A 14,919-nucleotide genomic window follows, 5' to 3' on the forward strand; every position below is an offset into this window, starting at 1 on the left:
TATATATATATATATATATCATCAATTTTCATAAACGCCATTTGTTAGAATGTAGATGCAACGCAATTAACTGATTGTTAGTTTTTTTCTCCAAAATAAGTATTCTAAATTGTTTTCTCAGTTTCCTTGCTACAATTAACGTGGGTTTTACCGTTTATTATGTTATTTCTTGGCAACCATATTGAATTACACTTCTACGTAGTTCACACAAACAACCAAAGGAAGAAAAGCGATGATATCTGTTTTAGAAATAAGTTTCAACAGCAAATTAAAGAATCGAGACTCGAGAAGACTGTCATTTACTTCGCGCCCCATTAGCTGAAGGGTGGACATACGATGTTCCATTAATGGTCATTTTCTGAAAAATTGACCAGTGAACAACGACTCGCATCATTAGACCCCAAATTGAACACACACCGAAATTCGTTGAACATTGTACAACTTGTAATCACTGCCTCCTTTCACTTGCCAAGGGTCGGCAGAACAGAAAATGAATCACTTCAAACCCTTGATAAAGAGTTCTTGGACGGAGAAGAAACACACCAAAACGTATGGTTAAGTTACAAATTGGTAAATCCGTCACGCGCTAGTCGTGAAGTTCGAATTTTCTTGTTAGTTCTAGCTTTTACTTCACTTTAAGGAAAATCTCCACTGGAGCGCAGAAGTTCTGTTGACGATACGCGACACTAAAATTACAGATGAATTCCGATCACTCCAAGTGTGATAGAAGATATACGATGTTGTTCTACCGATGATTTTCGATAGTTCTTAAAATAAGAGTTATTTCTTCTTTGTTTAAATATTATTTGTAAGAAATATATTATATGTTTTACAATGATATTAAAAGATGATTATTATTACTATGTTGTTGTTTTCGTAGCACAAAGATACACATTGGGCTATCTGTAGTCTGTCCACCGTGAGGAATCGAACGCTGGACTTTTTGCGTTTTAAGTCTGTAGACTTGCCGCTGACCTACTGGAGGGGACTAATTATTATGTGGACGTGAACATATTATATGTTGTTTCCCTAGTACAAAGCTACATAATTGGTTATCTGTAGTCCGTCCACCGTGGGGAATCGAACCCCGGACCTTTGCGTCTTAAGTTCGTAAACTTGCCGCTGATCCACCGGAGGACTGATTATTTTGTAAATGTGAGCGTATTATATGACGACAGGACGTGTGGTATGGTTATTATATATGTTATTAACAACAACAACGAATAAAAAAGCTTATACATCAGCATTAATTTATCCTTAATTGGTGACTTACTCAAAAAAAACGAACTACAATTAACATAATTCGAACTTGAATGGTGAAATAATAATGTATATATATAGTATGTTTACAAAACGAACTCAGAAGAAAGAAAAAAAACTATTATTTTTGGACGTTTGAATTAAGTAATATCACACTCAACTTCATACAACAAATACACACACATGTATCACCACTTGGAATGAAGAAACTGTAATTCATTAATGTCTATCCATTAGTTTCTGGGCTTATAGTGTTTACAACTCATTTCTACAGATTTATTCCGAGTATAACCTGTTTCAGGAAAGTATTGCATCGACAGGTTTATTACGTATATAACCTGTTTCAGGAAAGTATTGCATCGACAGATTTATTACGTATATAACCTGTTTCAGGAAAGTATTGCATCGACAGGTTTATTACGTATATAACCTGTTTCAGGAAAGTATTGCATCGACAGATTTATTACGTATATAACCTGTTTCAGGAAGGTATTGCATCGACAGGTTTATTCCGTATATAACCTGTTTCAGGAAAGTATTGTATCGATAGATTTATTACGTATATAACCTGTTCCAGGAAAGTATTGCATCGACAGGTTTATTGCGTATATAACCTGTTTCGGGAAGGTATTGTATCGACGGTGTTATTCGCCGTTGAGAGTATTCAGTGTGAAGTATTCTACGGAGTCTTGGAGGGGAATAAGCATGCAAGACTCTGTAGTAATTAGAAGGACTGGAGAAAAAGTGCGCATGTTTAAAGTTTATTGGATGTAACCAAATGTATCATTAGTTTCACGATGGAACTGAAAACGCTCCCAAGTCAATAACAGAAACACAAGATGGTCAGATGGACAGTCCGATATCTCATCTCCTGTTTTGGTTAAAAATAATAGTGCCCGTTTACTTCTCAGTTACTGAGCCCATTGTATACACAAGATGGTCAGATGGACAGTCCGGTATCTCATCTTCTGTTTTGGTTAAAACATAATACTACCCGTTTACTTCTCAGTTACTGAGCCCATTGTACACACAAGATGGTCAACGTAATGGAATAGAACTGATGTTTAGTTGGCAATTTTACATCTTTATTCAACTAATATTTGCTGCCTTATTTCCCGGGAAGTTTCGTTACATTGGAAAAACAACAATCCCCAAGCCATGCTAATGTTACATAGTATCTTAGTAGCTACAGAAGGCCTATCTGTGCATAGCGATCCCTAGTTTGGAACCGATAGACTAGAGAGAAGGCAGTTAGTCAACAACACCATCCGCCAACTCTTGTCTGATCGAATTGTACGATATGACCATCGTTCTTGAAGCACCCTCACGAACTCAAAGCGTACAGTGTCGGGACAGGCCGAACACAGTAACCCTAACACCACGCCCAGCCAAATAATTAAAACGATTTATCCTTTATTATGTCTCGCATCTTTCAATTAACTCTTTTTTTTTTTTTGATAACATAGAAACGTCCTATAGAAAATGTTGTCATCTTAAGTTAATCATTAAATTGTGCTAAATATTTGTTGACATTATTTTTCTACGCGAAATTGAAATGAAACAAAAGTGTAGATGTTTAACTTTTAAAAGTCGCCCGGGTCTAATAGAGCCAGTCTAAGAGCTAAAGCTCAGAAAAAATATCATGGTAAAAATACGTGGAGCTAAATAATTATTACCACGTTGAATTAAGGACCGAACCCGCTCGCCTTTTCAGCCGTGGGGGCGTCATAATTTGACGGCCAATACCACTATTCGTTGGTAAAAGAGCTCAAGAGTTGGCGTTGGGTGGTGTTCATTAGCTGCCTTCTAGTCTATCACATCAAAATTAGGGACGACTAGCGCAGATAGCCTTCTAGTATCTTTGTGCGAAATTCAAGAAGAAACTATTTACGTTTCTCTTTGGAAAACTACGGACATTAGTATCGCGCATGCAGTGGTTGTACGAATTAGAAAACATCAATTTTGGTAACTAATGGTGATAAAATTCTCGAAGACACTTTTACACCACGGTAAGGAGGGAAGGGTCCAGTGAGCACCTGACCCTCCCGGGTCTTATGATCAAACTCACAAACACGACTACCTTTAACTATCAAATTAATTATAGGAATCTTTATCTGTTTAAAGCAAGTTATTATTTCAATTCGAAAAATCAATTCACGTTGGAAAAGGGCGGGGCGTAAATCTACTGAAATGTAAAGGGGAGATCGAGGTGAGCATTACCATCCTATATTTACTGAAATGTAAAGGGGAGATCGAGGTGAGCATTACCATCCTATATTTACAAATGAGATTCTGCCCCCCCCCTCTGTTTCACGCCAATATGTATTCCTTTGTTTTCCCACCATAATGTGTAACAGGAATACTCTTCGGAAAGCTCAGATATATCATATATATACTCTTCGGAAAGCTTAGATATGTCATTTATACTCTTTGGAAAGCTCAGAAATATCATATATATACTCTTCGGAAAGCTTAGATATGTCATTTATACTCTTTGGAAAGCTCAGAAATATCACATATACTCTTCGGAAAGCTCAGATATGTCACTTATACTTTTCGGAAAGCTCAAATATGTCATACATACTCTTTGGAAAGCTCAGATGTGTCATATATACTCTTTGGAAAGCTCAGATGTGTCACTTACACTCTTCGGAAAGCTCAGATATGTCATAAATACTCTTCGGAAAGCTCAGATATATCCAATACTCTTTGGAAAGCTCAGGTATATCACATACACTCTTCAGAAAGCTCAGATATATCACATATACTCTTCAGAATGCTCAGATATATCACATATACTCTTCGGAAAGCTCAGATATATCACATATACTCTTCGGAAAGCTCGGATATATCACATATACTCTTCAGAAAGTTCAGATATATCACATATACTCTTCAGAAATCTCAGATATATCACATATACTCTTCAGAAAGCTCAGATATATCACATATACTCTTCAGAAAGCTCAGATATATCACATATACTCTTCAGAAAGCTCAGATATATCACATATACTCTTCGGAAAGCTCAGATATATCACATATACTCTTCGGAAAGCTCGGATATATCACATATACTCTTCAGAAAGCTCAGATATATCACATATACTCTTCAGAATGCTCAGATATATCACACATACTTTTCAGAATGCTCAGATATGTCACATATACTCTTCGGAAAGCTCAGATATATCACATATACTCTTCAAAATGCTCAGATATATCACATATACTCTTCAGAAAGCTCAGATATGTCACTTATACTCTTCAGAAAGCTCAGATATGTCACATATACTCTTCGGAAAGCTCAGATATATCACATATACTCTTCAGAAAGCTCAAATATGCCATATATACTCTTCGGAAAGCTCAGATATATCACATATACTCTTCGGAAAGCTCAAATATGTCATACATACTCTTCGGAAAGCTCAGATATGTCACATATACTCTTTGGAAAGCTCAGATATGTCTATGAATATTAATTTTTTTAAAGTTCCTGATAGGTTGTGTTCTTAATTTTCGACTAGCTTTTCCTTTTGTTATCGTAGTATTATTTCCTTATACACTATTGTACAATAATTATACAGACCCACTCCCCTCACTAGTATGTATACTCGTTATTTTCAACTCTTTAAGTATAGCTTGTCGAATTTCTTTTAGCTACACGTACGCTCTTAGAAGACAAATCTTGCAGATTAATTGAATAACGTTAGATTGTAAATAATAACCTTTCTTCAAAAAAAAAAGTGGTACTTAGTGCGTATTTCTACACAATATAGATAATTAACTGTAAAAGAACAAAACAAAAAACATAGAGCAAGGTTCAACGTTCTTCTTTGTTTTAAACTCGACATCAGATTCTACCTTTCTGTCAATGTATTAAATAATTAAATATTATGATTAAATTTTTATCAAATCGTCTCGGTGTATTTGGGGTTGTTGTTGCACGTGCTACTCACGCAAGCTGACTAAAGCATTAATATTGTGGATAAAGCAAAATATTTGAAAATTTTAATTCCGAAGAAGAGTATTTCTTTCAAAGTTTGTAGTTTTTATAGATTAACGTATACTTCAATATCAAACAGTTTGTATGTATTAACCCTGAAGAAGCTGTAAACGCGAAACGTTGGTAGTAATAAAACTAACAAATAAATATACATCTGGAGTGTAAAGGTCGTTTATCTAAAGTTTATCACAAAAAAGTATTTGGTTGATTGTTTTGGAGCAAAACCACATTGGGCTATTCGTTGTGTCTACCACAGGAATCGAACTTTGGGTTTCAGCGTTGTAGACCCATAGACTTACTGCTGTCCCAATGGGAGGGACCTATTTAAGTATACTTGTGCAAATAAAAATACTAGTTTTTGTTTGAAAGATTATGATTTTACTTGAATATATTGACTTTTTTTTTACGGAACTACACATAACAAATATGGAAATTCGGAAAAAAACGTGTATTTTTCCACATTCTTTTCTGACTGGTCGAGCTCCTCGCCAGACAATCACGCGACTTCGTGTGAAATATTTATGTTGACTAGCATAATTTTGGCAATGCGCAGTCTCGGATATAGTTGGACATCTTTTGATGTTAGAAAACGTTTCGTGAAATATTCGCTTAAAGATCCTGCTTTGAAGTCAGTTTGAAAGAGTTGGTTAAAATCCATGAAAAATAAAATAAAATCTCAGTTAGTGAGCAACGAAAAGAAAAAGCCTGGGCCTGGCGCAAGAATACCACAATGTTTTCCACACTACTTTACTCCAGTTTATATTCAATTGTTATTTTTTGGAAAAGCCGCATTGGAGTATCTGTTATGTCCACAGCAGGGAATCGAAGCCGGGGTTTTAGCGTTGTAAATCCATAGATTTACCGTTGTCCCACCAGGGGACCTATATATAATAGGATTTAATAATGTTCTTCATGGAGTGTTACATAAAATGATAATTTCGAATAGTTCTTTTACGATTTAAAAAATCGCTAAAGGTGTTATCTTTTCGAATCGGCAACGTGGATATATTATATCAATATTTTATTTAAACGTTCTTCATTAACATCAGAGGCTCTGCCATTCGTATTATTTAATAACGTTCCTCAAAAGGTGTACGGACATTGACAAATTTAACTGGGTCTTTTAAATTCCCATTAGAGTTCTTGGTAGGATATAAAGAGGGGCGGCGTCAGCCTTTTCTCGGTATGGGGGCTGAGGTGGGCTTGACAAAAAAATTAAGAGGGCACGTAATCTGTAATATATAGGAAGTAAACTAGCTTTCAGACTAAGCACGTTTCTTTGGGTGCAGGGGCACTACATTTTGGGGTAGAGATAAGTCGGAGATCGTTCACGTAAAACGATTCTAATAAACAAATCAAATCCTTCATTATTTTTATTTTACATTGACTGTAATTCTCAGACACTCGCGTAATATTTTCTATGAGGGCCGCCTCTTATTTTTTTCCCCAAGATTAGCTAGCATATTATTAACCAATTAGAAGATTGTATCCCTCGTCTAATGTAATTACGCTAGGACAACGTATTGTAAAATATGAATATGGTTCAAATCTCTTTAAGAAGGGAGACGAAGTTCAACTTTTCAGCCAAATCCACTTTCCGTAGCTGCCTGTGTTTCTCTATTGTATTACAATGTAAGAGCGAATGTGTTCGTGTATTGTATTACACCAAGAGAAAATCTGTTTGGGCATTGTATTAGCCTTTAAGAGCGAATGTGTTTGTGTATTGTATTAGCCTTTAAGAGAGAATGTGTCTGTGTATTCTATTAAACCAAGAGCGAATGTGTTTGTGTATTGTGTTAGCCTTTAAGAGAGAATGTGTTTGTGTATTGTATCAACCTTTAAGAGAGAATGTGTCTGTGTATTCTATTAAACCAAGAGCGAATGTGTTTGTGTGTTGTGTTAGCCTTTAAGAGAGAATGTGTCTGTGTATTCTATTAAACCAAGAGCGAATGTGTTTGTGTGTTGTGTTAGCCTTTAAGAGAGAATGTGTCTGTGTATTCTATTAAACCAAGAGCGAATGTGTTTGTGTATTGTATTAGCCTTTAAGAGAGAATGTGTCTGTGTATTCTATTAAACCAAGAGCGAATGTGTTTGTGTATTGTGTTAGCCTTTAAGAGAGAGAATGTGTTTATGAATTGTAATAGCCTTTAAGAGCGAATGTGTCTGTGTATTCTATTAAACTAAGAGCGAATGGGTCTGTGTATTGTGTTAGCTTTTAAGAGAGAATGTGTTTGTGTATTGTGTTAGCCTTTAAGAGACAGAATGTGTTTATGAATTGTAATAGCCTTTAAGAGCGAATGTGTCTGTGTATTCTATTAAACTAAGAGCGAATGTGTTTGTGAATTGTGTTAGCCTTTAAGAGAGAATGTGTTTGTGAATTGTGTTAGCCTTTAAAGAGAGAACGTGTTTGTGAATTGTGTTAGCCTTTAAGAGAGAATGTGTTTGTGAATTGTGTTAGCCTTTAAGAGAGAGAATGTGTTTATGAATTGTGTTAGCCTTTAAGAGAGAATGTATTTGTGAATTGTGTTAGCCTTTAAGAGAGAATGTGTTTGTGTATTGTGTTAGCCTTTAAGAGCGAATGCGTTTGTGTATTCTATTAAACTAAGAGTGAATATGTTTGTGTATTGTGTTAGCCTTTAAGAGCGAATGTGTCTGTGTATTCTATTAAACTAAGAGCGAATGTGTCTGTGTATTGTGTTAGCCTTTAAGAGAGAATGTGTTTGTGTATTGTGTTAGCCTTTAAGAGAGAATGTATTTGTGAATTGTATTAGCCTTTAAGAGAGAATGTGTTTGTGTATTGTGTTAGCCTTTAAGAGCGAATGCGTTTGTGTATTCTATTAAACTAAGAGCGAATGTGTTTGTGTATTGTGTTAGCCTTTAAGAGCGAATGTGTCTGTGTATTCTATTAAACTAAGAGCGAATGTGTTTGTGTATTGTGTTAGCCTTTAAGAGAGAATGTGTTTGTGTATTGTGTTAGCCTTTAAGAGCGAATGTGTCTGTGTATTCTATTAAACTAAGAGCGAATGCGTCTGTGTATTCTATTAAACCAAGAGCGAATGTGTTTGTGTATTGTGTTAGCCTGTAAGAGCGAATACGTTTGTGTATTCTATTAAACTAAGAGCGAATGTGTTGGTGTATTGTATTACACTTTAAGAAACGATTATGGAACGAATGACTCTAAACTATTCAATATCTGAACGTTTGTTTTCTTTGTAAAGAAAACTTTATATTATGCGAACGACGGCACACTCCATCAGAGTCGATTATTTAACACATCATTAGAAAAATTCCGAACAGGGTCAACTGGGACCAACCGTGTTTGGGCGGGACTTTCTGAATTACACGGGCACCGCGTATAGCCTGTTGAACGCGGTGTTCTCCACGTGTTTGTCCGATGACGCACGTACTTAATAACCCTGAGTAATAGGCTATTTCGCCACGGCAACTTCGGCGCCCCAGCGTTTTTGGGTCCCATTGATCCGGGGATCAATAATTTTGGCTATTGTTCGCAGGCTCTGTAATTCATAAGTTTTGTAACTAACTGTATCTGATTAATTTAAGACACGACCGAACCATTAAGGAACAAGACTAGGACAAAGACAGTCTATTCAGAAAGACTAATATATGAACTTGACAGGTGTCTATTAAAACTCACAGGCTTCCAGTAACGAAGAGAGTTACAAAGGCCACATTTTTTAACTTTACAAGTATTTATTTTAATCATAAATTTTCATGAAATAAAACAGCATATTTTAAACACAACATGCTTGTTAGATGTAATTCAACCGATTTAAACAGACATTTTTTAAACCAACATGGCATTATTAAGTTCATTACTCTACCTAAACCATCCAATTTATTCAAATCGGGCGTGACCTAGTAGTTATCGTACCAGACTTTGAATTCGAGGGTCCATGGTTAGTGTCCCGTTACTATTCAAATCGAGTGCATCGGGCGTGACCTAGTAGTTGTCGTACCAGACTTTGAATTCGAGGGTCCAAGGTTAGCGTCCCGTTACCACTAAGTCGCACTCCGAGCTTTGGAATTGTGGGTGGGTAATAAGATTGACGTTCAAATTTCACTGTTAACTAGCCGCTTTCCCTCTAGTCTATCAGTTCGGGATTAGAGATGGCTATGCATTGGTAGCCCCTTTGTGGCTCTGCACAAAAACTCGGTAACAATCAATCAAATTGGTTATCTCATAAATGGATATTATCATTAGCAGTGATAATTAATCACTTTTCCTCTGACTTCATCTGTTGAAGCATATCTTTGTATTTCTGTTTTAATCTCCTAATAATGTAATATAAACAGATGCACAAATTAAGCTTGTTTATAACGTTAAAAACTGAAACGAAAATGCTTTCAGCTACGTTTTTTTAAATCATTGTTTCAAACTCAGAATTTTTCGTGTCCTGTTGATCCAAAATCGAAACCAGTACCTATCGCGTGCCAAAAAAAAGCGTTCTACCAACTATGCAAAAGGGTTAACCTCTTAATTACTTGTTAAATTAACAACTCTTAGCAAGCCGCGTTTGAAGTAATTAAACTACCACGTTCCTTGCCTATTCAAAATAAGACCCATCCTCGAACTTCATTACACTAGAAATTTATTATTATTATTATTTTATTCGAAATAAGACCCATCCTCGAACGTAATTACACTAGAAATTAATTATTATTATTATTTTATTCAAAATAAGATCCATCTCGAACGTAATTTCACTAGAAATTAATTATTAGTATTATTTTATATATATAAACCAACATTGTTTTGTCCTCCGAAACTTCCTTCATGCTAACTAAATCTCTACCAACTAAGCTACTAAGTTACTTTTTCATTAATTAAACTATCTGGCTACGAAATCATTAGGACATTTTAAGTAGCCTAACTAGGGTGTGTTTACAACATTCAGTTCTGTAACAAAAAAGCTAATAAAGAACTTACCATAAAGCGACTAAACCAACCTACAGGCGTTCGTAAAAAAAAACAAAAAAACTCGCCCTTTCAGCAGTGGGGGCGTTATAATGTGACGGTCAATCCAACTATTCGTTGGTAAAAGAGTAGCCCAAGAGTCGAAGGTGGGTGGTGATGACTAGCTGCCTTCTCTCTAGTCTATCACTGCTAAATTAGAGACGGCTAGCGCAAATAGCCCTCGTGTAGCTTTGCGCGAAATTCAAAAACAAACAAATTGTAAAAAAAAATAACACAGCCACTAAGTATTACTTGTGTTTACATTTGTATAAAAACAAAGGATATGTGATAATATGATGTAATGGAAATTATCATTACCATTATATATATACCCTTTCACCCTAAAAAAAGTTTGTTTCCGTTTCCGAATTATAACTTTGTCCACATGCTATCATTTATGAATGATCTAAACAAACATGTCAACACTTATAGTGGCCTTTTACCACATCACTCTAAACAAAACTTTTTAACACTTAAAGTGACCTTTTACCACATCACTCTAAACAAACATGTCAACACTTAAAGTGACCTTTTACTACATCACTCTAAACAAACATTTTAACACTTAAAGTGACCTTTTACCACATCACTCTGAACAAAAATTTTTAACACTTAAAGTGACCTTTTACCACATCACTCTAAACAAATATTTTTAACACTTAAAGTGACCTTTTACCACATCACTCTAAACAAACATGTCAACACTTAAAGTGACCTTTTACCACATCACTCTAAACAAACATGTCGACACTTAAAGTGGCCTTTTACCACATCAGTCTAAACAAACATTTTTAACACCTAAAGTGACCTTTTACCACATCACTCTAAACAAACATTTTTTAACACTTAAGATGATCTCTTACCCTGTCATCATGAACAAACATGTTAACAGGTAATATGATTTCTTATCTTCATCACTCTAAACAAACATGTTAACATGTAATATGATTTCTTATCTCCATCACTCTAAACAAACATGTTAACACTTAAGATGATCTCTTACCCTGTCATCATGAACAAACATGTTAACACGTAATATGATTTCTTATCTTCATCACTCTAAACAAACATGTTAACATGTAATATGATTTCTTATCTCCATCACTCTAAACAAACATGTTAACACTTAAGATGATCTCTTATCCCATCATGAACAAACATGTTAACATGTAATATGTTTTCTTATCTCCATCACCCTTAACAGACATGTTATTACTTAAGACGATCTGTCACCCCGGCATCATGAACAAACATGTTAACATGTAATATGTTTTCTTATCTCCATCACTCTAAACAGACATGTTATTACTTAAGACGATCTGTCACTCCGTGATCATGAACAAACATGTTAACATGTAATATGTTTTCTTATCTCCATCACCCTAAACAGACATGTTATTACTTAAGACGATCTCTTACCCCTTCACCCTACATAAGTAATCTTGTTTCATTAAGACGATCTGTTTCCCCTCACCCTACATAAGTAATCTTGTTTCATTAAGACGATCTGTTACCCCTTCACCCTACATAAGTAATCTTGTTTCATTAAGATGATCTGTTACCCCTTCACCCTATATAAGTAATCTTGTTTCATTAAGACGATCTGTTACCCCTTCACCCTATATAAGTAATCTTGTTTCATTAAGACGATCTGTTACCCCTTCACCCTATATAAGTAATCTTGTTTCATTAAGACAATCTGTTACCCCTTCACCCTATATAAGTAATTGTCTTTTAATTTATTAATCATCACTAAACCTCTAATTATAAAATAGCGTGTTGGCAACTCCGCTACTTATAATAGAAACCTTACTCAGTAATTTTATTTATATGTTATTCCAAGAAAGTTAATTTTTAACGGCATGTTGAACGTGTACGTATGAACATACATCCTAATACGTTTCGCAGGATTTATTTTCAATTGTCAGCATCTCATTTGACCAGGGATAATTATTAAGTTTAATATCTATTTGTGTACATGCAAAGTTAAAAAAAAAATCCCCTATTTTGTTGTTGTTGTTACCGGATTGACACTTTATGTTTAAAAGATTTCAAAATGAACGAAAAATAAATCTTGTTAATCTATGCTCTATCTATGTGTGTAATAGTCCCTTTTTTCAACCTATGCCCTACGTCCATTTTTTCTTAGATACAACCAAGCATTTTTTGTATATCTGTAACTTTGTTTTCATCAAATATTTGTTCCTGCAAGGATTGCATTTGGTATTATTAACCGAAATATTACCTTATGCGGCACGTGAGCTAGATGGCCAGGCCGATATCCCCAGGTTCAGATATAGCCATCCCTAATTTAGAACTACTGACCAGAAGGGAAACCAGTCAGCGGCACCATTGTTCTCGCGGATACTCTTGACTGAATGCACATCGGCATGTCTGCAGACTTACAACGCTGGAAACCGGGTTTCGATACCCGTGGTGGGCAGAGCACAGATAGCCCATTGTGCAGCTTTGTGCTTAACTACACATAGAACAAACTTGACTGAATAGCAGGATTTGTGGTCAGTATTATCACATGAAAATGCGGCCCATGTTCTGATGCGAACAGAACCTTGGACCTCCCGATACGCAGCCAAGTGATGCTAGAACTTGTCAGAGTTGTTTCAAATCTTATAAGACGACAAATGACTGTACACCCCCAAGCGACAAAATGATCTCATCAATACACTGCTATGAATTGTTTGTTTGTTTGAAGTTAAGAATAAAGCTACACAATGGGCTATCTGTGCTCTGCCCACAACGGGTATCGAAACACGGTTTCTAGCACACTGCTACGAAAGATGAAAGAACATTTTCCATTGTATCCTCTGAGAATCAAGGACAGTTTTGCGCCATTATTTCTCAGTTTGGGATCATGTTTGGAGTTTTAATTAAGGTATGAGATGATTAAAAGAAATATTATATAAATAAATTATTTCTTTCTGTATTTTTATTAAAATACTAAACTATGGTTTATACAATAGATGTTCATTATTTTAAGTGTTCTTTTATAAAAGCAAATGTTAACATTTACATCCAAAATGTGCAGAAATAAACTTTTTTTCAATGTTAAAACATCGCATAAATCCTGCAACAAAAGCGATAAACAGAGATCGTGACAGTATGACAAAAAAAGTCCATGTACGTTCATGTATAGAAAAATGCAATGAAGAATATAATAAGCCAGAGCTTGGGTTTTTTATTTGAGTTTATTACTTTTTGTATTTGGAGAGAGAATGTAATTTTTCGTTCTTCTAACAGTAATACATTTTAACCTCAACATTTTAGGTTTTGTCATACTGTTCATACAGCTTCAGTTGGATAAGTTTTATCATACTGTTCATACAGCTTCAGTTGGATAAGTTTTATCACCTTCGTTTAGTCGTAGTAATTCGTTTTAATATTATCTTTATTCTTTTAAAAATAGCTAGCTATGTTCCATTAGAAGTATTAACAATTAAGTAGACTTAGATTAATAAAACATTTTTACATTAAAAAAAAACACGTCTAGCTTCTCTGTGAATTAAAATAAATTAGGCTTAAGCAATACAGTAGGTGTGTATAGTACAAGTTACTAAAATAGCAGAATAATACGGAAATATGTCACTTAAGAAATATTGAAAAATTTGACGTTTTTCTTTGTTGTTTTTTTTTCTTGGCTGTAGAGAGTAGACGGTAATTTTAGACATTTGACGTGACGAACCCCAGTGCCCAAAGATGTCCATAACTTTGTTCTTATTTTCAACATATGAAATGTTTAAATAGAAATTAAATCTAATAAACGGTGTATCGTTTCCGCTGCAGTTCGACATCTACAGATACCTTTTTTACTTTAAAGTACGTTTTTTAACCTTTCCAAATTATAGTTTATGTCTTAGTTTTATTTGTTCTTCTTTTATATATATATATATATATATATATATATATGTACAAAGTGACGGTAGGCTAAGTACTTAACCCATTAAGTTAATAATCGTTTTGTTCTTAGTCGAATCGTTTTAGCATTAGTCCACCGTCACGGCGAATTTCGCCGTAATGAGCTTATCTCATAACATCACAAATACTTTTAAAGCAAATATGTATATACGTGGTGAAATCCTGCCGGTACTCACCGGAACACAGTAGTGGTTATTTCATGGAATTCCAACTAAAGTACTCTTTTTTTTTCTTTAACCGATACCGATTCCCGTTATTATTTTATTTTTTTGGCAGTTAAAAATTCAATAGTTCATAGGCGGCGGAACATATTTGAATTTGAGGGAGCACTTTATTTGTTATGTTAACCGTGACAGCTGAATTGAAAACTGAAACAGCGACATTCCACGATAGTTATTGTATAAATCTCTATTCCTCATTCAAAGGGGCACTTCGCTATCTGGTCAAATATGGGGGCACGTGACCCCCTCGGTTCAGCTGCCTATGTAGTTTAGTTACAGAAAACGTGATGCCCCAATACACCATGAAAATAGGTCCTGACAAAGGAGTATCTGTACGTCTTTAAAAACAATTTTACCACTGCGCGTACATACATATACACAGACACAATACTGAAAATTCACATAGGATAAAAAAATCAGATAAGTTACAAACCATAAAAACCGGTAACTGAAATTGAAGCTACTTTCTTATATTGCATCGTAAATTCGTTGTATTTCTCGCACTATGACAGATCTTGTCA

This window comes from Limulus polyphemus, unplaced genomic scaffold, assembly GCF_000517525.1.
Source record: "Limulus polyphemus unplaced genomic scaffold, Limulus_polyphemus-2.1.2 Scaffold7406, whole genome shotgun sequence".
In the NCBI taxonomy this organism is placed as follows: Eukaryota; Metazoa; Arthropoda; class Merostomata; order Xiphosura; family Limulidae; genus Limulus; species Limulus polyphemus.